The sequence below is a fragment of the Podarcis gaigeae genome, assembly GCF_964106915.1.
Source record: "Podarcis gaigeae genome assembly, chromosome: 4".
Classification (NCBI taxonomy): Eukaryota; Metazoa; Chordata; class Lepidosauria; order Squamata; family Lacertidae; genus Podarcis; species Podarcis gaigeae.
Window position 1 is genome coordinate 41,643,174 of NC_139677.1, and position 25,229 is coordinate 41,668,402.

A 25,229-nucleotide genomic window follows, 5' to 3' on the forward strand; every position below is an offset into this window, starting at 1 on the left:
ATAGCATATATTCAACACACACACAAAAACAGCGACAATTTGTTGTTGACAAAGGACAGCTGGACATATAAAGGGCCCCATTACCTTCAGTAGCTTAGGGCCTCATCAAACCTAAATCCGGCCCTGGCTCTGGTACATGGACTCCACATGACAAAAGGATAAAGGTTTACCCAATCACATGGAAGAGCCTCCAGCAATACAACTGATTGTCCACTCAGACCTTCACCCAACACATGGAGACAGAGCCCGGTTAGTGGACACAACATCAGGAGCAAGGCTTCACTACACTTTGATATAGTGGATCCCCTTTACACTTAAGTTTAGGCATGAAGTGAACTAGGCAAGCATTCCAAAGTGGAAGAGAAGTGGGTGAAACAAACCTCCACAGACATAGACTGTGCTGTGGCTTATCAAATGAGGGGTTTCCCCCCCACCTTGCACACCAACACAGCCCATTTTTGACGCATTGTGGGTCAAAGAAAGTCTGAACACAGCAGAGACTTTAGACAAATGGGGGGGGGGGGCTCGTTCACAACAGTTGCACAAATATGCTGACAGGAATCATTGCCATGCTATTCTGGATCCACTTTGCAGCAATAATACATTTATGCTATCCACTACAGCAAATGTCATTTTAGAGCCAGATTTGAAAGATGAAGCTTTCTGTTTGTTTTGCTCACCCTACTTGGTTGTTTGGTTGATTTATTTAAAACTTTCCTTTAAAAAAATTATACATCAATTTGGTCAGATTTCAGTAGGGAGATATTGACCTGTTCTAGAGGTTTGTAATAAATGCCTGTCTTACCTGGCCAGCTGGAGATTAGATAGATAGATAGATAGATAGATAGATAGATAGATAGATAGATAGATAGATAGACAGACAGACAGACAGACAGACAGACAGACAGACAGACAGACAGATAGATATAGATAGATAGATGATAGATAGATAGATAGATAGATAGATAGATAGATAGATAGATAGATAGATAGATAGATAGATAGATGATAGATGATAGATAGATAGATAGATAGATAGATAGATAGATAGATAGATAGATAGATAGATATAGATAGATAGATGATAGATGATAGATAGATAGATAGATAGGGATGCTTTTCCTTCCTTTTGAAATTTTCTTTGCTTTGTTTTGGCTGCTATTTTGTTGTTGATGTTGTTGTTGAGTTGCTAGTTGTTGACTCTGAATTATTTTCACTTCCCTCTGATCCTCTGGAGTAACATCAGTTGACTGCCATGACAGCTAGTTTAAATGAGGGCAGAGCCAGTTAGCAAACACAGCTGCTGGAGGGAATGGTTAGGTGACTGTACCCAGCTGCTGAATGCTTCAGCAAGCTATGCCAACAGAAGGTTTCTGATTTTAAGCAAGTGGGCGCCTTATGGAATACATTTGCATGCTGTTAGCTCCAACTGCAATGAATTCCCATTTGACAAATGAATAGTAACCAATAACCAAGTCCAAATATTATAATTGGATTGGAACAAATTCAGATCCCGCGACACACTCGCTTATTCAATGTACTGCTGATGGCAAATCCTGTGACACTCGCAGCCTTGTTGTGCTCCACAACAAAGTTTTGCCTCTAGACCAGAATGGGGAACCTGAGGCTCGGAGTGGCCTCCAGGTCTCTAGGTCTAACTCTTGGGACTCTCTGTAAGTCAAAAACTCTCACCAGCCCCACTTTATGCCCTTCTTGAATTGCTTTTGGCTGGGGAAACACAGCCAGATGGGCGGGGTATAAATAATAAATTTGTTTTATTTATTTATTTATTATTATTATTATTATTATTATTATTATTATTATTATTATTATTGTTATTATTATTATTATTATTTTGCCTGGCTGGAATGTGCCTTGAATTCTGATCATGTTCACTGCTTGTCTTGATGGTGTGTGCATAAACCAGGTTTACTATGCAAAGGTAAACTTTGCATTTGTTGTTGCAGGTTGTGGAAGGCGGTTTTATATACTAAGACTTTTGGAATAAGGTTTTCCGTTTCTGGCATAAGATTTGTAGACATGATACCCCCTCTTAAAAAATATGTAACATTCATGTACTTTTCGACCCATTTTTGAAAATAACTTCGCTCATGACAAGTGAAATTGTGAATAATTAAAAAAGAAAAATGGCAGGGCCTCTGAAGACCAAATAAAATTGGTTTGTGGTCTGAATTAGGAAAATCCCAATAATATTCATTTTAATATATTCTATGGTTGTCAGCTATGTAGGTATAATTATTTTCCAGTAGGTTCATCTGCCACAGGCCTGATAGTGATCAGTTGCTGTTTGTTCTTCTCAGATAAGATCCTTAACATAACAGTGAACTGCAGGAAGAAAAATGGGAGACATTGTTCTCTAAGTCTGGGACCTTACTCAGGAGTAGACAAATTACAAGGAATTCCATTTACAGTGACCTTGTCTGCTGTAATGTATGGCTTTTTCTTCCACTGATAGGGAAGGTGGGCAGGCATGTGGGGTTAAGAACATAGCACCCAGTGACGCAAGCCACATCACTTCAGCAAAGATGTCTAGTCTGGGTATCTTTTCCAGGAATTGCTTTTAGAACAGCAGGAGGAAGTGAAATATTATCAGGTAGCCAGAAGCAGTGCTGTTACTTGAGCCCACAATGCTGCCATCTCCCACCAAGGCCTTCTGTTCTCAGACATGCCTCTCATGGACTCAATGATTTCTGGAACACTTTATATACAGAAACATGAGGGCAAGTGTGCACCTGCATGACTACAAAGAAATCCCAGAATTAAAAAAAATCTACCTCATTAAAAAGATGTCCACACCCCCAAGATAGTGCTTGAGCCAGATTCAGCCACCCAGCCCTGCTAGCAGAAACTAGCATAATGGCTCCCACTCGTTCAGTGGGGCTTTCCCCACCCTCTCCTCTCCATGTGCACCCTATGCCTCCCCTGAAGGGTTGTAAGACCCCTCATGGAAGGAGGAGGGAGATGATTCCATCATACAAGCAGGAAAGAATTCCACCCCTTATTTTCAAAGTCTTGCCACCACTTGTCACCAAAATGCCTTTCTCCAGCTAATTATTTACTTTGATCCATTCAGCGTAAGGTTTGGCATATCTTTTACATTGACACTTGGATTGGGAACATGGGGCCCTTCAGATGTTGTTGAACTATGTCTCCCTGCTCTTTAGCTATACTGGCCAAGGCTGAGTGCAACAGTCTCTGGTGAGCTAAATGGCCCCCACTCCTGCTTTAGGAGAACCTTGTACTGCAAAATGTTCTATGCCAGATCCCGACACCGAATTACACACCTGACTAGTAGCCACTGGGCATCATCTAGCATGCATCAGCTAGATGAGGTTGCTTCACAGAAATCCACTCATTCACTGAGCTCTGAGGGAATGAAAAGGAGGGTAAGATGGGCTCCATTTGCAGGGATATTGACCCAAGTGCTGGATGAGATGATGAATGGAAAAAATGAATGAAATGCACCACATTGTAAATTGATTGGATGATACTACCATGCTGTATGATCATCAATAAGACATATAAATCATTGATAATATTTTGAGAGGCAGCAAAGTCACTCAGTAATACCGTATTTTTCACTCTATAAGACGCACCAGACCACAAGACGCACCTAGTTTTTGGAGGAGGAAAACAAGAAAAAAATATTCTGAATCTCAGAAGCCAGAACAGCAAGAGGGAACGCTGTGCAGTGAAAGCTGTAATCCCTCTTGCTGTTCTGGCTTCTGGGATACCTGCGCAGCCTGCATTCGCTCCATAAGACGCACACACATTTCCCCTTACCTTTTAGGAGGGAAAAAGTGAGTCTTATAGAGCAAAAAATACGGTACTTGGGTTTACCTCTCAAAGGCAAACGTTTGCTTTCATAATGAAGAAATTACAGTGTACACCCTCCAGCATGTGACAGACGAAATTACACACATTTGTTTAAGATCACTATAAACGATGAATTTGTATTATAGAAACAAATGAGCAAGCATGACCTGCCAAAAACATTTAAAGCACAATTCTAGGTGTGTTTACTCTGAAATAAATCCCACTAAAGTCAGTGAGATCTACTACCCTCAGCAGGTAATGAATATGGAACTGCAATCTTAAAACGTTCACCTGAAAACCTATTTTTATCTACATTCCTTGTGTCATTAGCAATGGAAATTCTCGCTGTATGTTCCAGATTTTACAGGCTTAAGCCTTACTACCCCACAATGAAACCATTCAGTTTAATCCTCATTTACAGCTGCAAAAATGGAAGTTTGAGAGGCCTTAAAGAATCCCTTGGCAGAAGTAGAAGAACTCATATTTCCCCAGTTTGTAATTTTGTGATTAACTGAAGCCCTGCTCTGTCGTTTCAAGATGGCTGCTGTATTACAACAGTGCCAGTTCCCCTCAGTACCAAGAGCCTCACTATTTCAAGCATCATTTTGCACTGGCATTTTCCCATCACAAGAGGTACTGACATTAAATGCAGAATGATGATTAAAGCAGCAATTCACCACAGCTAGAGGTAAAAGTAAATATTATGCTTTAAAATCGTTTTCTGATGAAGGTAGTAATTAGGTGCCAACCATTCTGTCAACAAACTGAACCTCATTAGTACGAGAAACTCTCCAAGTTCCCTCCACCCCACCCCAATCTTCTTCTCCCGAAGTAAACTCATTAGTGTTATCAACTGAAGGCCTGTAAATCTAACTCCCTGTAACAGGAAAATAATGGAATTAAAGTGTTTGCTCTTCACTGAAGAATGGACAGATTTAAAATAAAAATGCCAAACACCTGTCATGTGCAAAGCACAGTGGGAGAATGATGTCACAAATGACATATCTCTTCATGTCAGTGTGACTTCCACATCAATTTCTTCTCATGAGACACTGAAAATGGGAACCTGTCAGAGAGAGTGGGGCAGAGATCTACATTATTGCTCTTCTTTTGCCAACTCTGAAGATTTTCGGCCCTGCAGATAAATCATCAACATTATTTATCTGATTTAGAAAGAGACTTTTAGAGTAAGAAAGGTATCAAAGTCTGGTTTCAGAGCGTTCTTCTAAGAAAGCAAAAACACAGAGATTAAGCAAAGAGAGGGAGGTGCGCTTGAAGTTTTGTAAATCAAGCAAAGGGCTCTCATAAGACATTACCCGGTTGATTTAAGGGGTGACTCATGTGTATAGTAGTCAACATTGCTTACAGGGATCCAAAATGTGCACGGAGCCTCTATGGATACAAGAGCCTCTCCACTTCAGAATGCGTAGAGGGCGATCAGAACAGCAACTGTGCTAGAGTTGGACAGACCCACCTTCCCGACAGCGTCTCCTTGCACTTGTAATCATTAATACTGATTGTCTAGGGTGGCTTGACAAAACTGCAGTAATGACTCCATGCTTGAAATAGACTCCCAACACCAGTTTTCCAGGACTTCTATCTCCTGGGCTACCCTGGCTATCCAGCTGCTTTACGCAGTGTCCCAAAAGACCATTTCTGATGTTGCCTCAAGACAAGAGGTGCCCATACCAGAAGACACAGATGTGCTCATTTTTTATTACTTTTATAAGGTACATCTCTGCAGCTTACACAAATCACAGGCCAACTGACATATAGTTTCCAGACCACATATCCTGGCCCAATAAGATCTGTACTACAAGAGCCATTCAGTTTATGATAGACTCATCCTCAATTTCAGAGCACATCACGAACCTTTTGCAGTGTATCTTCCAGGTTACTCCTCCTTTCAGTCTTAATTGTTATTGTTTATGCCTGTTCTCAGAGGCAATGACCGCTCCCCACTTAAAACGGGGGGCGCCCTTTGCGGGGACGCGTGCAGCCCTGGATCTGGAGTGGCCCCATCAGCATAGGCTTTGCCTTCCCTCAGGTGGGATACCTGGAGGTCCCCGCCTACCCCAGTGAGTTGTCCAATCCCACCTGGGGGAAGCGTTGCCAGGGAAACCAGGCCAGGTAGGGGGAGGGATTACCTGCCCACACAATAGAGGGTGGATCTTAATTGGTAATCCTCACTTGGCTCCAGAGCTTCTCCCACCCTACCCACCCTCAGTTAATGTCTTCTTTTGCAGGTTAACTTTTCTTCATAGGTTTTGCAGGTTAACCTGTCTCCACAGGTATGCGGGCGCTGCTACGATAAGGTCGCTGTTAAAGGGCCGGAAAGGAATTTCCCTGCATTGGCAGGTTTCGCCTTTCCCGTAGCAAAACGTCACAACTTTGGCGGTATCAGGCCTTGGGCGGAATCCTTTAGTCCATCTTCCTCTTTGCGGCGGCGATACCAGGGTTCCCCGTTAAAGGGGTTTTTGAAGGGAGGCTTTGGCCGTACGCCGAAAGGTCGTCATTGCTCTCCCCTGCGGCGGCGTAACGGGGGCGGCTATCTCTGCTTGAACATATGTTCTCCAGAGCCGGCCCATCCCCCCCACACACACTGGATAACCCTGATGCTCCCTAGGTCCCCGGCTGGGGACTAGGGAGGGAGAACGCCCAATGCCTGAGCCAAGGTCTACCCACATTTGAAATTTAATAAAGTTGTGGCCAATTTAATCCCATAGCACGTTGTCTAGAGTCGTTATTCCACATGACGGGGGGGACCACTCGGGATCTGGGGACTCCGCCTGTCCACGCAAAACAACTTTCGAATGTATTTTTCTTTGCAGCTTCATAACAATATCTTTATGCTTGCATGATGGTTGAGTTTATGCATGATTGGATGGCATTATAGTGTACATTATCTGGGCTGGAAAATGAGTGGGGTGGGGGAAGTGTGTCTAGACTTAATTGTTGCTTGTTCTTTCAGTAAAGCACCTTAAGACGGAGGTTATTTGTTGCAATAGTGACAAATGCAGAATGGACACTTCATAAAGAATAATGATGCTATTGATACATTTTAAAAAAGAAAACAGAAAACCAACAGCAACATTAAATAAAAATGTTTTATGTGCTTTGGAACAGATTGATTTCCATGTACAACATCCAGCCCCTTCTGTTTTTCTACGAAGCAATTTTCTGCCTTGACAATTTCAAGGAAATTTACATTTCCAGAAAGCACGGTGGCCTTCCTAACCTTTCCTTTTGATACACTCATCCTCTTAAAGAATTCACAATGCTGAACTCTGAGTTACGGAAACTTCTCCTACATGCATAGATTTGAGATTCAAGTACAATGGGATTTAAGCTTCATCAGCCTTTGCCAACCTGGTGCCCTCCAGATTTGTTGGGCTATAAGAAGCAGGAGAGGGTGCTCAGGGGTGATCGTGCCAATAGCCTGAGCCAGCCAGATGTTCCATTTGTCAATCAGGGCTTTGACAGGAGCACCAGTAATCTCAGCAATGAACTCCTGTAGGCCCATCTATCAACATCCGAAAGCAAACCATCTTCATAGGCCCCCCCACCTCTGCAGAGGGGGAAGGATGCTAAGAGCCTAAATCTCAACAGGATCTGACCATGACAAGAGACTGATGTCAATATCCCCCACTTTCAGATCATCCTCTTCCTGCCCAGTCAAGAAAACAAGGCCCAGAGTGTGAGCCCTGTGTTGGGCCGATGACTGAAGATAGCTATGACAAAATTATCTTAATCTGATAGTGCACAACTGCATCTTCCGTAAGTCCCCCTGAAGTTTATGGAGCTTAAATGTATATTAATTATGGAGGACAGTAGCCAAGAATTTCTGGATCATATCCCAGAATGTACATTGTGTTATTTTATGTTCCCGGAGTAGATCATAAAGCAATTCAATATTTTGGCAAGTTTGATCTCTTGGAGGACTTTAAAGCAAAACAAGGCAAACATGCGGGCAAAACCTAAAGGGATTGGATATACATTTACTTTTATTGCCACACTTCTGCCATGCCAATGCCCACCACCAACTATGCTGCCGCTGTGCCTCGACTCTCACAAAACTCAGTGAGAGCCTAGGCAATCCTCAATTTTTTGTTGCTGGGCCTTTTGCACTTCCACCGCCTGAGGTGAGTGCTATACCCGGCTTTATGAACAGGCCGGTTCTGGCTAAAACACTGGGTTCTTACAGAGAGCAAGTCTCTTTCAGCTCCAGTTCCAAGACAGGGTTGTTTCGTTCTCTTTCTCACCCAGACACTTTGATGGCATCACCTCCAGCCTGCAGGTAGGGAAGGCACATATCCTTCCAGACGGACCTGCAGCTGTTTAACTTCTATTGGCAACATATACCTGTACTAGGACATTTCTTTAGTTAGACAAAGGCTCATTCAGCCAACAAATTCTGCCAGGCCAAACTTTTCTACTCCTCCAGACCAGACAGAATACAATAGGATGAAATATTGCCTTTCACAAAGGTAGCAGCTACACATCACACAGGGAGGCATGCCTGAGCAAATATATCGCCATTCCAGTTCCCATACTATTGCTCATCTTTGCTCAACCTTGTGCCTTCCAGATGTTTTGGACCTCAGCTCCCATCATCAATAGCCATTGGGCCTGCAGGCTGGTGCTGGTGCAAGTTGCAGTCCTAAACAACTGGAGGATGCCAGGCTAGGAAGGATCACTCTTTATAATTCTATAACTGACAGTCATGAAGTTGTGGGGTTCACTCACTCATAGCAGTACAGTGGTACCTCAGGTTAAGTACTTTATTCGTTCTGGAGGTCCGTACTTAACCAGAAACTGTTCTTAACATGAAGCACCACTTTAGCTAATGGGGCCTCCTGCTGCTGCCGTGCCGCCGGAGCCCGATTTCTGTTCTCATCCTGAAGCGAAGTTCTTAACCTGAAGTACTATTTCTGGGTTAGCGGAGTCCGTAACCTGAAGCGTATGTAACCTGAAGCGTATGTAACCTGAGATACCACTGTACAAAATAGTGTTACAAAATCATTCCTGCGGAGAGGGCATATTACTTCCCTATATTCAAACGAACTATTTCTGTTATGTGGCTTCTGATTGTCTCTGTAGCAGAAGCAGTGCTATTTTTCTAGAAAAAAAGGTGCTGGAACGCATCATGGATGCCTCCTTCGTTGGCAATAGCGCCCACCTGAGAAGTGCCAGAACCGATTTCTGGTAAATTCTGGCTGGGGCAAAAGGCCCTGAGCAGAAGTCTATCTAGAGCACACAGTGAACCATAATTTGTACAATGAAAAACATGGCATTCAGGAATCAGAGGCAGTTTTAATTAAACTGAGGAACAGCGCCATTGGATGAGAAGTGGGATTAAATTATGGCTGTTGGTAGTAATAATACTGTTGGTAGTAATAATATTACTATTACTATTAGTAATAATATTGGGTGGCAATGTTTTGCTAGATTAAGACACATACATATCTACAACTCCTAGAACCATGCAGTTGAATTTGAGACAGCCTTATCCCTAGACTAAGGCAAGATTCTGTAACATGTGACTTACCACTACGTGACGAGTAACCAATAGCTCCACTCTTTGCCTGGTACTTTTACTTGAGTCACTTGATTTCGTGTGAATCTTTTTATGCCAGCATCAGCCACCACCAGGAACAGGTCAGATTGGCATGTGAACTCTGGCCTGATTTAAAACTCTGACTCTGCAGGCAGTGTTTTAATGACCTCCAACAAATATTGGCTCCATGTTCATTGGGGGTGGGGGGGGAGAGGGAAAAATCAGTATGTAGAAAAGAAATGCCAGAGTACTCTTCAGTCTTCACGTGTCAAACGAGTCAATGCAGCAATCTGATAAAAATTGTCAAGAGAAATGTGGAAATTTATCATGACAGGATGTGTGCATTTTTAGAATTTCCCAAAGGAGCACAGAAGCAAATTCCAAATGTCCATCCCATGTGAAACAGAAACACCCATAGGACAGGCAGAAAGCAAGGCTGGCATCAGCAGCACTGTCCCAATTAATTCGCAGGAGCAAAGCCCTGCAATGCAATTCTCTACAGTAAATCCTCTACTTGTGCATCATTGTTCCAGGGAGAGGGTAGAGCTATGTATTTAAACACACAAGAGAGATAAAATAGACATGTATGAATGAGTGAGTGAGTGAGAAAGACAGAGAGATTAACAATTTTTATCCTCTAAACCAAACTGGAGATTTCTTCTTACAGGACAGCCTATAAACACTACAGATAAATACATGCATACCCAACTTCATTTATAGCCACAGCAAAGCACATTTACCTTTTGCCGTTAAATGCCTTATCGTGACATTATAAGAGCGTGTCTCATTTCTGTAAGCTTAGTTTTAGAAAGTACACAGTTATAAAGATGTACCAGCCCTTGAGTTGTTAGCAGTTGTTAGAAAAATAATGTAAGAATGGTATAAGGCCACTTGACTCTCCCAGAGACAGTGGATCAATATGGTAACATGTTTTGCTTGAGTTTCTGACACTGCAGAGAAATTGACAAAAGTGTATTGTTATGTATTCGCTGATACCAGAATGGTAAGGGGTCTCAGGGGTCCCACTGCAAAACTTGGGTTTGGCTTCCTTGAAATGCTGGTCACTGAAGACTATGCCATTTCTGTGATAGAAGGTCGAGTTACACACACACACACACACACACACACACACATACACACACACACACACACACACACACACACACACACACACACACAGAGAGAGAGTTACAGGTAGGTAGCTGTGTTGGTCTGCCGTAGTTGAAACAAAATAAAAAAGTTCCTTCCAGTAGTACCTTAGAGACCAACTAAGTTTGTTATTGGTATGAGCTTTCGTGTGGTATCTGAAGAAGTGTGCATGCACACGAAAGCTCATACCAATAACAAACTTAGTTGATCTCTAAGGTGCTACTGGAATGAACTTTTATATTTTGATATATATATATATATATATTTGTTTGTTGTTGTTGTTTAGTCGTTTCTGACTCTTCGTGACCCCATGGACCAGAGCACGCCAGGCACTCCTGTCTTCCACTGCCTCACTGCCTCCCTGGTCAATATATATACACACACACACACACACACACACACACACACACAGGCTGAGTAGAAAAATAGAAGGTCCATGGCATTAACATTCTAGCAAATCCTGCTGCCTCACTAGGTTTGAGGGGGGCACCCAAATCATAACTTTGGATTCTCACAGAGAGCAAGTCTTTACTTATTTATTTATTTGTTTGTTTGTTTGTTTGTTTGTTTGTTTATTATTCCCCGCCCATCTGACTGGGTTTCCCCAGCCACTCTGGGTGTCTTGCAACAGAATGTTAAAATGCAATAATCTATTAAACATTAAAAGCTTCCATAAACAGGGCTACCTTCAGACGTCTTCTAAAAGTCTGGTAGTTGTTTTTCTCTGGCATCTGGTGGGAGGGCATTCCACGGGGCGGGTGCCATTACCAAGAAGGCCCTCTGCCTGGTTCTCTGTAACTTGAGTTCTCGCAGCGAGGAAACCACCAGAAGGCCCTCGGCACTGTCATGTCTCTCTGTCTTTCCAGCCTCAGCTTTCAAGACTAATTGGGCATTGGTCTCCCTCAAGAATGCCTTGTTGACATCACCTCCAGACATGGAAGTGAACAAGGCATGTGCGCTTTGGCTTAATCTCTTCCCTGTCATAGTGAGTACAGTCTTCATCAAGGCAGGAAAGTCTTGACCTGCAGGCTTTTAAAACACCAATGTACCATCTGTGTGCTGCATGATGAGCAAAAACTATGAAATCCACAGCTGAGCAACTCCTTTATTAAGTCCAACCAAAGCATCACAACATTGTTGCACAAAACTGTGGCAAGCTCTTGAGTTCTCCCAATGCTCTTCAACAAGCTCATTTAGTGATGCTTGAGCTATACCAAAGCCTGAAGAGACAGTCACCTCTGCACAACAAATACGTACCTGGATATGCTGCATACCTGAATGTTCAATGGATAGAATGAAATGCTCTTTCCTTTTCGCAAAGATGGAAAACTAGTCTCTCCATTGAGATACAAGAACAGCCCAAAGCCTGGCTCAAGACATTTTGCTATCTGAGGCAAAGAACAAGAAGCTTTCCCCATGCTATGTGCATAATTCTAATTCTCCCCTGGTCCCCTCGGTGGCCCAAATAGGATTAATTTAGCCAGCTAGCCCTGGTGATCATCTAATGTTTATTGGATGGATTTCCCCCCTAAATTGATTTTTGAATTCTGAATTTATTGTTATTTATGTTTTATACTGTATTTTATGCTGGTTTTTTGTTGCATCAATTAAGTGTTTTAAGTTTGTTGTTAGCTGCCCTGAGCCCGGTTTTCTGAAACGGGAAGGGTGGGATATAAATAAAAAAAATATTATTTTATTATTATAAGCTGACTGTGCAAGCAGCTGAATTTCACTTACTTTGATCCTGACAACTGGAAGGAATCCTCCACTGCAACTATCAGAAGCCTATTTGGGGTGTGTATGAGACAGACTGAATGGCACACACAGCTCTCATCTCCAAAACAGGAGAATGGCTGGTGCGGAGGGTGATAGGAGAAATGGCAGGGAGAATCTTCCCTTCTGAGGCAACTGTCTCACTCTGTCTAATGACAGGGCCAGCCCTGGAATGAAACAGCACACTTTTGCTTTCTAAATGATCTCTATGCTTTTGTTTCTTTAAATGATCTCAGATACAATGCAGCATTTACATCAAGTCTGCAGCACCTGGGGAGGTGTCTTTCAACGGCTCTTTTCCTTCCTGCTTTACACTTCCATGTGTTTCGTTCCCATTTGATGATAAATCAAGGCACCCCCAGATGTTTTATTGGTACACTGCTCAGTAAAAAGATTTTAAAATAATATCAGATCAAATAAATTCAAACGCAGCATGGACCTGCCTAAATCTGCCTGGGCAATGTATCAGTATATAGTTGGCCTCAGTGTTCGATAGCAATTAAAGTGTGCCTTCTTACCTCTCTCTCGCTGTGGGAGAGAAACTCAAAGCTTCCCCAGAATGGAGTGAAGGATACCTAAAAGCTCGTGCTGTTTTCTGAAGCTCTCTTCATAGCCAACTTCTCTTCGAGACACTGCAACATAATGGAGTTGAGTTGCTTTAATTAACTGCACATTCCTGGGGCCTAAAAGTGCCTGTAGAGGATTCATGAAGCCTTTCTGCCAATATTAAACACAGATCAACTCTGTGCTAGTAAAGGAAACTAATGTGTTTTCTGACCTGTCCCAAAGGCTTGGAGTGAACAAAAGAAAGGTCATTATTTCCAAGAGACTCTACTAAAACCTCTCTGCAGTGTCAGTTTTGTTGACATCCCCCCTCATTCCAGCTGGTAATACTGCAGTATCATTGCTGCCGGAGGCCTAAGAACTGCCAGGAAAGAACTGGCTTTCCCAGATACGGATTAATGCAACTTAACACAAGTTGTCCTGTTATTCAGGATGGCCACTTGCCAAAAGGAAACTGTCAAGTGTGAAGAAAACAGGATGCCTTCTAGAAGGACAGAGAGAGATGAAACTCAAACAAAGTGACTATGTTTCCATGGCGATGCCCGCTGGTTATGCACTGTGTGCAAAATAAAAAATAATAAATGATTTAAGTTTTGTCTTGTCAGTAATATGCATCATCCCAAGAAAAATGAATCGTACATTTGGCATCCATTTTTAAAAGGTTAATGAATGCTGCATTCCTAGGCATGCCTACTCAGAAGTGGTGCAGCAATTTCAAAAAATCTGCTAGCACGTTTGCAAAGCTTAACAGGTCCAGTATGGTTTCAAACTAGATGGTGGACCATGTTGCAGGGGGAGTGAGAGTCTGTCAGTCCCCCCAACATCTCAGGTAAAGACATGGCCATACATGGGATGGCCCTGTCTGTGCAATCTCTCATGAAGTAAATGGAGCTACAAGACATATGGCTGTTATGTGTTAAATCAATGCTGCAGAACTGGTGGTCCTTCAAGTATGGGCCAGGATCATGGGAGCTTTCCCTTAACAAGATCTTAAGTCCAGTTTCTCCACTTTGCTAAATTCTCACACCGTATAGTACTTGAGGTGTGGGTAGGTGGAAAAGGACACTAACTGTTCTAGCACTGGAAAGGAACAAGTAGTCTATGGTTTGTAGGAATTAGTCTACAGTCTCTCTTTCACAACTCCCATCCACAATAATTAACCTCCAATAGAAGTTTTGAAGAAAGGATAGCTAAAGACTGCACATATTAAAATAGTCTAGCTAGAACATGTTGATCACTCCTAGCAGTTGTTGTTGCTGCTGCTGTTGTTGTTTTTTTATATTGAGGCCAAATGCACATGAGAGTTGAGACAAAATTATTTCTGGACTGGACCATTATAAACTTGTACAAAAGTCCCTGGCGTTTTCTATTTGTTTTTGCCTAACCGTTTTTTGGAATCAAGAAGCAATTAAGCTATCCATCTTGTATCCTTTCAGAGAAACTGGGCTAAACTGTGATGGAAGCAGCTCCTCTTCGTTTCCAGAGGAAAAACCTTTCAACCTTTGGCAGTTCACCCGTCACCGACAGCATTCGGCAGACTGGATTACTTGCAGCCTAGTAGTTCATTATTCACATCACAGCAACTTCCACAAAATTTGCACTGAGCTAAAGTGAAAATGTGCTGTCACGTTTGTCACCGTATAAATATCTGACCTTTCCATATGGAAGGAAAAAACACCAGCTGTCTGTGACAGTCTGAAAGTATTTGGCACAAGCTCACCAGGAGCGATCAGGCCGACTTTACAACACTCCCCCCCCCCATGTTAAATTCTGAAAGAAAGCAGGCATTTAATAGGGATATGCTGGCAGATTTAAATGCCAGTGCTATACAGGGGGTGGGGGTGGGGGGAAACCAACTCAGACATCAGCGCAGCTCTTTGCAACAGGACACAAAAATAAACTAAATGCTCAAAACTTTCTGTTGAACTTTAGCAAAAGATAACACAATAAAAACAAGAGGCTTCCCCCCAAATGCTTTGCATTGACTGGAAGCATCTCTGAACAGTGGCCAGGCCTGAATTTCTCCATCTCTACCCAAGATACATTTGAAGGACTAAGCTGAAAAACTGAATCGTATTTTCTTGACTCAATACATGGCTAACATTACGTCAATTGTAAATGGTAAACTCTGGCGCAAGTGTGAATCACTGCTACTTAAAACTCAAACACCATATGTAACTGATTGTTTCACCCCTGTTTATAGCAGTATCAAAGTGTCCATTATACATTTTTTTGTTTTACAAAAGCTTGACATTTATGCAAAGCAGAGCCTTTGACCATACAGTGTTCAGTTTTGTCACATTTTACAGTTAAAATGATAACAACTAAAGCCAGCTCTCTTGCTGAACGTAACCCCGAATGATTTATGATGTGACTTTAAGCAATTTCCCAGCAAAGATAATTCTTATATCGGTCCCTGAGGTCGTAGGAAGAATTAAGAATGGTGTCTCTGCTTTCCAATAAGGTCGACCAAACCTTAGCATTGCTGTGTTTTTCTAGGAATGAGCAGTATCTCGTAATTTTTATAGATCTATTGGTGCAATGTTGCAGGGATCATAGAATGATAGAGTTGGAAGGGGCCTCAGGTGTCATCAGGGCCAACCCCCTGCAATGCAGGAATGTCGGCTAAATCATACATGACAGATGGCCATCCAACCTCTGCTTAAAAACTTCCAAGGAAGGTGAGTCCGTGGAATCTCCTTTCTTGTAAGCAGGGGCGCCGACTTATAAAAAATATTGGGGGGGCCCAAGACCTCCAAACCGTTGCTGCTGGGGGAACGAAAGGGGCGAGCCCCGGGCTGCCCCGACCTTAAGTGAACCTGTGAGAGCCCGCCCTTTGCGGCAGCCGATTGGCTGCCGCCGTGGGCGGTGAATATTAATGAGCTAGGGGGAATCCCCGCTTCTTTGTTGATGGGTCGAGAGCCCGCAACCCCACCCCCTCTCTAGATCGGGAGTGGCTTTGTTTTAACTCATTACTGAATGTATTTTAAAAGGTAACTATCATCAAACAAGGAAAATAAAAAATACCAACATAATTTTGTGATTTTACAAAGCATAATATAACTAATAATATTCTTAAATTATTGGGGGGGCAGAGCCCCCCCAAACGAATTTTTGAGGGGGCTCGGGCCCCCTCAGGCCCCATGGAGTCAGCGCCTATGCTTGTAAGTCAAATCCATTGGTTTGGGTCCTAGACTGTGCAGCAGGAAAATTTTTTTTTGTATGTCTTATACTATTGTTGTACTTTTCCCCCTCATTTTTATTGTTATATCTTTTTGTAAGCTGTTTTGAGGTCTCTTACAATCAAGCAGTGTGCTGTATACATTTTTTGAAATAAATAAAATAAAATAAAATATTATTTCCTCCAACACTGAATTTTAGGATAAAAGCTCTCAATGGGGACATTTTTAAGCACAGGATTTTTTCCACAGGCTCAGACATGGCATTGATTGAGACAGATTCCCACCTTGCAATTATCTGGTCCTCTAATATATTGCTCCATATATTCTCTTATCCTTTAATTTTGCCCTTTGTCCCTATCTTGCCTCCTCGGTTCTTGTTCAGATATGATCTAGACAGTCCTATGTGTGATGCGAAGCGGCAATGTGATTTGAGGGGTCCGAATCACAAGTCACAAGGCTGCAAGATCAAGTCTGTTTGGGAATATGATGAATCAAGCCGATTCCGAGGCTTGGTGACAATTGATATCTAATTTGGCAGTTAAAGCCATTCAGGATGAAGTCAGTTTGCCAGCTGAACGCAGCGTGGGCGCATGAGACAAAGCAACATTCACCTCCAGCTGAAAGACTCTTGAAGCAGAAATGACATGACTGTCCAAAATATGTGTGTAAAATATGTGTGCTGGGGGGAAAGCAGGGAAAGGTAACCCGAGTTGTGCAACAAAACTTCATAATACCAGCTTTGTTTATTGCAATAGGAAATAGGGATGTTTCTTAGTGGCATATTGCATATGCTGAACTAAATATGAGCAGACAAGTTCCAAATCAGTTACCTTAATATATTTCCTTCCTTTCTAATGGCAGATAAATCATTGTTAGCCTTCAACCTAGATGTATAACGAACTTCTGAGGAGTTGCACCATTACAGGAAGGGGCTATGGCTTTGAGGTAGCGCATTTGCTTTGCATGCAGAAGGTTTCTGGTCCAATCCCTGGCATTTCTGGGCAGGACTTGAGGTCACCCTTCTCTGAAACCCTGGAGAGCTGCTGTCCAAAATGGTGGCCATACAGAGCTAGTTGGACCAGTAGTCTTCCTTAGCAAGTTTCTTATATCCTTCTTGGATAGAGTGCAAAGGGGTTTGTGAATGATTCCTGCAATTGCTTCCATATTTTTTGGTTAACTTCTGCAACTTGTGCCAATTCCTGGAGGGCATCGTGCATAGTTAGTTCACCAGAAAGATGAATAATGGATTTATGACTCGCTCAGACTTTCTCTGCTTTAGCCTAAAATGTGGGCCCATGTCAGGGGCAGCTAGTTGTGAGAGGAAAAATTGTTTTGTGTTTTGGGAAAATCTGAGGCAGTGGCCCTATTCAGCCTGACAGGCACATCTGAATGCTGAACATTTGATCTAGCAGCTAGAGGTCTACTGTGACTTCTAGAAATGAGCTTACTGTGACATAAAGCCGAAGGCAGTTATTTGGCCTCAGAGAATGCACTTGAACAAGCATTCTCATATGCAAAATATGACCATTGGGTTTGGGCATTAGTGCAATATGCCAAGAGAAGCAGAGAGAGAGAATTCTAATATGCAAGGTAAAATTTGCCTTCCTCTCAGAATCTTCTTTTTGTCTACCAATCCTCCCCCACGCTTCATATATTTTTCCAGAACTGCCGCTACCTAAAATGCTAATAGTTGACCTAACTATGTAGATTCTCTGATGCCTAACGCTTGGAATGAACTAGTTCAGTTTAATGAAATTCATTGCAATAGTTCAACAATTTCTGAACTGCACTTGAAAGTAACTCCCATAATTGCTGGGTGAACAGAATGTAAATTAAGTTCATTGTGGGAGGAGGGAGAACTCTGAGTGCTTCCTAGTTGATCTTCAATATCTTACATGTCTTTTATACTCTTTGGGCCTTTCAGCTTAAAGAAAGTGGACAGGGATTACACAATTTACATTCCACTGTCGTTTGTTGTTTGTTTGTTTGTTTTTAAAAATATGTTTTCTTAGTCCTCTTAAGTGTATTTTATACTTCAGCACCATAGCTTCTTCCATTCTGGATGCTAGAGTGGGGATGCAGATGATCATTTCGATTAACTTGAACTGAACTGACTGAACTTAACTAGTTTGTTTTGTAAAGAGATGAGAAGGAACAGAAATTAGTTCCTTTTTCGACATGCTTGAACTCCAGCTACCCCTAGTTCCTTTTAAAGAGGAACTTTCTGAGCTCTGCTAGTGCCAATGCATCGTCTTCCTATAAATGGCATGGAGCGACATTTGAGTATAACCTCTCTAGTTGTGTGGGCTTTGAAAACCACATTCTTTTACTGAACTAGGCTAAAGCTGTATTTGTCATCAACTTTGCAACTTAAGGCATTGCTGGCAAGGGGGAAAGAACTAGAAGCCATCTAGAATGACATGTAGCCCTGGAATAGAACGCTATCCACTTCCCCATTTCAGGGATCATCTCTTACTTATGCTAATAATTCGCTAATTATTTGGCAAAATATGTTCTACATTTCCCCCTTAACTATATAATTTGTGCACTGTGTGTGTGTGTGTGTGTGTGTGTATGTTTGTGTTTGTGTGTGTGTGTGAATGAGAGTTTCTGTAGGAACTGCCCCTACTTTTTAGGATAGTGTTATTTTCCCTAGCTCTTGTGTAACCCCTCTCATGTGGTTTAATACGCACACACATATCAGTAATAAGGTGTCAGACTTGATCTTTGGAATAGTCCTTTTTGGCTATAGAGCATATGACTCTCTCCAGCTGTTAACTGCACATCTCACAGAGCAAAGACTAAGGAAAGCTCTATAAATGGGTTTTGTTTTAGAACCAAGTGTCCCCAGTTATAGAAGCCACTACTCCTATGTTTAGCAAACAGCTTGCTTTCCAGATGTCACATGCAAAAGGGAACACGCTGTGCTAACGGCATCTGTCCTCTTAGCAAAGGTTCAGTGGCCATGCGTTGATTTCGTTTCAAAATGCAGGAGAGACTTCCTAGTTGTGCTGGTTGTTCCCAAATATTTGAAAGAAAGTTTCAGCAGCTTGTAGCCTTAGCCGAGGCCACATTCATTTGGAGCTGAGGCCCATAGATTGCAATGAGATAGGCTTCCAAGTAAATATACAAGCAATAAGATATATATATATATATATTAACCTGTAAGTAGACCCTATTGAACTGACTTTTCATGCTGATCCTGCACATTGGACCAACAGAAAAATGTAACTGACTTTTAATTTCTATTTCATCTTTCATCTAGTTCTAGGTACATTTATTAACAGCTCCACCCAACCCCATACCACCTGTAAAAATACAGATCTTGAGGTTTCTTTAACACTTCTCTGTTACTTAAACAGGATTCACAGAGTAGGAGGCGGCGGCCAAGGGGGCATTTCCTGTTTTGCCTCAAGCGGCAAAACATCCTGGGTTAACCCTGCATACTTCTTCCTAAAATGACACGGGAAAAGCCTACCGGAATAATCCTGGAAAAGGTATTCAAATGTGAAGACTTGTGCATACATCTAATCACTTTTCTTATGTTTCATTGTTCTGAAAACCATTTCCCAAGATCAAACACTGATGATTATGGTAGCTGACCAAATCGTGTTAGATGTCACGATATTCACAAAATTATTGGGAGGGTGGAATCCCGTATTGGGGAAACCCGCAGAAAGTTGCTGCAAAGACTACTACTTCGCAACGACAGCAAACAAGTTAACTACAGGCTAGTTCTGTGCACAGTCTGCTTGCAGCCGATTTCTCTACCATCTCTGCTGTTGACCTAACGAAAGAGTCACTCATGTGCTTTTATATGAACTTTAGTTTTAATATAGGAAGCAGCCATAAGAACTGTCCTAATAACTCCAGGGGCCCTGAAGAAAATGGCTCTGGGAAATGATGGCTGATATAACTAGCATTTTTCCACCCCTCCTCTTTACTGTAAATTCCAAGCCCTACTTTTCAAAGACCACTTTTTAACTCTCAGAATGTGAAAGCCTCATTGTTGGGTTACAAGGAGATTGGATGCCTGTCAACCATAAGTATTATGCTCGGTAATAAATGCTTCTAATATTAAAAGTCAGTCATGGCCTTAAAACCAAATCTAATCTCTCTCTTGTGATGCCTTGCTGCTGTTATGAAACCTAATTCCTGAGAGTTGGCAGAGGGATTCCTTTTTCTTTCTTTTTTACTTTTTTGTTTTACACTAAGCTCTTGTTTTTCCCTTAAGGAGTCTGTATTTTAGTGCGATACGAGGAAAGGTTAAACTTATGTTTATTTGCATATTTATATGCTACCCTTCTAGTGTAAAATAAACAACCCAGAGCAGCTTACAAGATAAAAGCATTCCATACAAAAGAGACAAAACACAAAGACTCATAAAACACAGAAAGGGCTGTCTCAAAGTTTAAATCTCTTCAGGTTTTACATACATCTGGTATGTCTTTCATTGCTCAGAGAAGCTCTTCCTAAAAGAGGTTGCCAAGGATATTCTTGGTTCCCAGGACTCATTCTCTCTCTATCATTAAGAGGCATTTGCTAAGGGTGCTCTGGGATTTTGGACTCATTGCCCCTTCTCCTTCTCTTTTCCCTTTCCATTCTCTGGAGACACTGGACCCTTTAATTTTTTTAGAGCGCAGGCTTTATGATTATGTAGAGATCATTTGGAAAAAGAGGGGGAAATCCCGGCTCCCAACCAGGCAATAACTGGAAGTGAGCTGTTCAACAGTTAAAGGTAAAGGTAAAGGTACCCCTGCCCGTACGGGCCAGTCTTGACAGACTCTGGGGTTGTGCGCCCATCTCACTTAAGAGGCCAGGGGCCAGCGCTGTCCGGAGACACTTCCGGGTCACGTGGCCAGCGTGACATCGCTGCTCTGGCGAGCCAGAGCCGCACACGGAAACGCCGTTTACCTTCCCGCTGGTAAGCGGTCCCTATTTATCTACTTGCACCCGGAGGTGCTTTCGAACTGCTAGGTTGGCAGGCGCTGGAACCGAGCAGCGGGAGCGCACCCCGCCGCAGGGGTTCGAACCGCCGACCTTTCAATCGGCAAGTCCTAGGCGCTGAGGCTTTAACCCACAGCGCCACCTGCGTCCCATGTTCAACAGTTACAAACTACTTAAAAACTGGTGAGAGAAGGCTGTATGGAAAGGAAGGAAGGGGGGTGGGAGGAAAATTGCCCATGCCTGCAGATACATGGAAACTTCAAAGAAAGCTGTTCTCAAGCCCTTCTAAAATCAGCGTATCAAGTGGGTCAAATCTCTCTTCAGCTTTTCCACACACTTGGCATGATCAGATTTTCACAGGAAACCTCTGGCACAGCCACAGAACATCATGAAAAGCTCTAGAACGCAGGGAATTAATCGGTGCAGAAGCCAATTAAATATGGGTCAAGCAAGAGTATGGATGGGCCCTTTGTTGTGTTCACTCATTTCAAGAGGTCTATGCTGACTTGGACTGGCTTTGAATCCAGCCCCAAAGGTCAACAATAACCATTCTGGGGAAGGGAGGGGAGAAATATATGAATACCTAACTCACTGCTCTCTCACCTGAAGCCCAAAAAGGCTTCAGGTAGAGAAACAAAAACATTAAAGTGGCAGTAGAGAGGCTGAGGTTGGCAAAAGTTGTTATATCAGGAGCAAAACACAGATTGCTACCTCATATTAAGCCAAGCCATTGATCTATCTCAGTGTTGACTTGTGGTTGCTCTCCAAAGTTTCAGAGGGGGGGGGGTAGCTTTCCCATTCTTACCAGAAGTTGCCAGGAACTGAACCTGGGAACTTTTGCTCTGCCACCCAAGACACAACATGGCCTAGCTACCACTGTGCAGTCAGAGGTGGTTTTAGGGTAGCACACCGGTATGGGTGCAGCGCTGCAGGGGGCGCCACAACAATGCTGTAGAATGGAGCACAAGAAGCAGGGGATGCTGAATTTTAATGGTGCACAGGGCACTGCTGAAATGTCAAAGCCCAAAATCCACCACTGGAGCTGTAAACTTCGACCTACCAAGGGCGCAGTCACTCTCCCTCTCTTGCTCTGCCCTCTGCATGCAGAGTGTATGGATTCCTGTTCCTTTGGGGAAGGGGGGATGTCATGATCTCTGGTTCTTGAGGGCAATGACAGCAAGTATTCCAAAGCCAGCTCTGGCAGATCTGTGAGATTATCCCCTTAGGAATGCTCGGAATCCTGCTGTTTGGCAATGTTAGATTGGCAGGGTCTTGGTTTATTTCCCCCCAGGCTCATCTGTGCAATCTAAAATTCCTTTCCACTGCAGTCTTTTATGTAATTGCAATAATATTGTTTTGAGTGCTTTTTTGTGAGCATATGAAGAAGACAACAGAAAGGTCTGTGCATTCTAGGGAAGAAAAGGCCATCTTCTAATTCCCAGTCAACTGATGCATGCCATTGGTTTAATTCAGTGCTTCTTGAATTGGGCACTTTTCTCTATCACCCACGGGGTGTATAGGCTGGGGATACAAGATGTAAACTTGAAATTAGGATGTGGGCTGAGAAGAGCTCCAAAATCCAGATAGAGGGAGCCAAAGACCTGTCTTAGGCATACCTCTGGTGTAGGTAAGTTGCATCAGAACATTTTCTGATGCCCTAGTCCTAGATAATAATCTAATTTTGCATTGTTATTTTGCTTGAATTTAGGAAAGCTAGAAGCTTTTAAAGTGCTTTCCTAAATTCAAGCAAAATTAGATGGTCTAATATGGTATCTGCAGTTGACATCCAATTTTATTACAATATGAAGCAGGTGCAGGGGGGCGGGAATCAATTGAAAATGAAGTACTGAAAAAAGAAATTCCAGAAAAGTTTCTGACCCACATCACTGTCTCCCCGCCCCCCCCAATAAGTCTTCGGAAACTAAAAATGCCGCTGGCACCAATGGGAAGTTTACCACCAAAGTTTGATTGATAAAAGGTGGGGCAGATTTTTTTAGGACGTGGGACGTGGGTGGCACTGTGGGTTAAACCACTGAGCCTAGCACTTGCCGATCAGAAGGTCGGCGGTTCAAATCCCTGTGACAGGGTGAGCTCCCGTTGCTTGGTCCCTGCTCCTTGCCAACCTAGCAGTTTGAAAGTACGTCAAAGTGCAAGTAGATAAATAGGTACCACTCCAGCGGGAAGGTAAACAGCGTTTCCGTGCGCTGCTCTGGTTTGCCAGAAGTGGCTTAGTCATGCTGGCCACATGACCCGGAAGCTGTACGCCGGCTCCCTCGGCCAATAAAGCGAGATGAGCGCCGCAACCCCAGAGTCGGTCACGACTGGACTTAATGGTCAGGGGTCCCTTTACTTTACCTTACAGCTGAGGAGGGAAGAGTTAAGCCACCCCTTCTGCTGCAGTCCTGATGAAAATCACACTTTCTCTCTCACACACTGCGCTCTTAGTATCATTACATGTTGTAAAAAGACCCACAGAGTTTTATGCCTGTGCATTTAATGTAAAGTGCGGTCAGGCCCTCAAACTCTTAAGTCTATGAATATATCAAGAGATTGACTTAAAGGAGTGCTGTTCCAGGACTGCCCCAGAAATCAGGCCATATCACAATGCACTTGTGAAGAACTGAGTATGTCCTGTGGGAACCAAACAAACGGGAACCAGAGCATCTGGGGGAATCATTAAGGTGTACATTTTATGCGGCGTTTATCGAGACTTTAATGAGACACTTGCTCCAAATTACTAACTCTCTCCCGCACGCACACCCAACATGTTCTTTCTCATAAAGTTTTCGATATTAAAAAGGCTTTGTCGGGAAACAATGCACAATGCTCCTATCCTAACTAACAACATGTTTTTACATTAAAGAAGAAAGACAGCAGTGGGCCTCTTGAAAGCCTTTGGAGGAATATTGTAATGAGATCCATCCTAGTGCCCTAATTCTAGGGAAAGGTTGACTCGGTATAACCTTTTTACCTCAAGTAACAGACACAATCGATACTCACAATGGATAGTCTCAAGTGATGGCTGCCATTATTGTCCCATTTTTCCTGGTTGCGTCGATTGACACTTGAGACATGCTCATCTACAGGACAAATGGGACAACAGCCTTGGTGAAACAATGCCATCAGCTTCTGGTAGCCTGTACACCTACAGGTGTACAGCCCTGTGTGAAACTGCATGATCAGCTCCTTAAGAACAAGCCGGCATCAAGGAAATGGTAGCAAGAGGACAGAGAGTACAATTGAGATGAATTGAAAGGTAAGTGTTGGCAACAGCAAAAAAAGGGAGACCAGACTGGGTGAATAAATGAATAGAGAGGGTGTGTCCGGAACCCCTGGCCTACCTGGAAGCAAGTCCCACTGGCATACACAGTATGTCAAGTCCAGCAGTCAGGAAACACAGTCCAGAGTCAAACCTGAAGCACAGTCCTGTAGAGGTTCTGGAGCATCCAAGCTGAGGTCCATCAATATGGGCAGCTGAGCAGACACAACATCTCAGCTCTGCTCTCCTTCCCTCTCTTGAGTCTTGATTGTAGCATCTGGGCTTGATGAGGCATGTGACCCTCACCTGTACTGAGCCTAATCAAGCTGAGGAATCACATACCTCCTCCCTGAGCTAACAAGACCCACCTGGGCTGTGGGCCCTTACCTGACTCGGCCTCCCAGAGCATACCTCCTTCTATGCTTCAGGACCCTCCTTGTTTGTGGAGACAGGGGCCTCTCTGGCTCTGGTTATGGGTCCTGCTCTTCTGGTCCCTGCACACTTACCCTCCATCCCATTGCTGTCCTCCATCACCTCTTGTGTACTTTCTGCAACCCCAACCTGTCCTCTTCCACCCCCAGCTTGCCCCGGTGGGCCCCAATCTTCTTCCTCCTCCCCGTTGTCCTGACAGTTCATGACAGAATAAAGGAAGAGGTTGGCCCTGGCGTAGTTACTGGAGGAAGGAAAGCAATATATTGACTAGTCTGGCAAGGAGAACCTGTGGCCTTCCAGATGTTGCTGGATTACAATGCCCAATGCTCCTGACTCTTGGCCATGTTGACTGAGGATGGTGAGAGTTATAGGAGTCAACTCCTAGGGGCCGGAGTCCCTATGCTCATAAAACATTTGAGGAGGCTGGCCCCCCAAAACTGATGGGCATTGCCATTCACACAGTGTGTGTGTGTGTGTGTGTGTGTGTGTGCGCGCTACGTCTTGTGGTGGGGTGTGGCTTACCTGTGCC

General features: G+C 43.2%; 1 long non-coding RNA gene across 1 annotated transcript in view; it reads right to left on the minus strand.

The window, feature by feature from the left end:
- Positions 1-24,823, minus strand: part of LOC310842525 — a 58,391-nt gene extending 33,568 nt beyond the window's left edge. The window contains exons 1-2 of the long non-coding RNA XR_014563147.1: positions 24,351-24,823; positions 12,835-12,948 (exon numbers count right to left, since the gene is read on the minus strand). This is a non-coding gene — a long non-coding RNA (uncharacterized lncRNA). The remainder of the gene's footprint in view (positions 1-12,834; positions 12,949-24,350) is intronic.
- Between the last annotated feature and the right edge of the window lie 406 nt (positions 24,824-25,229).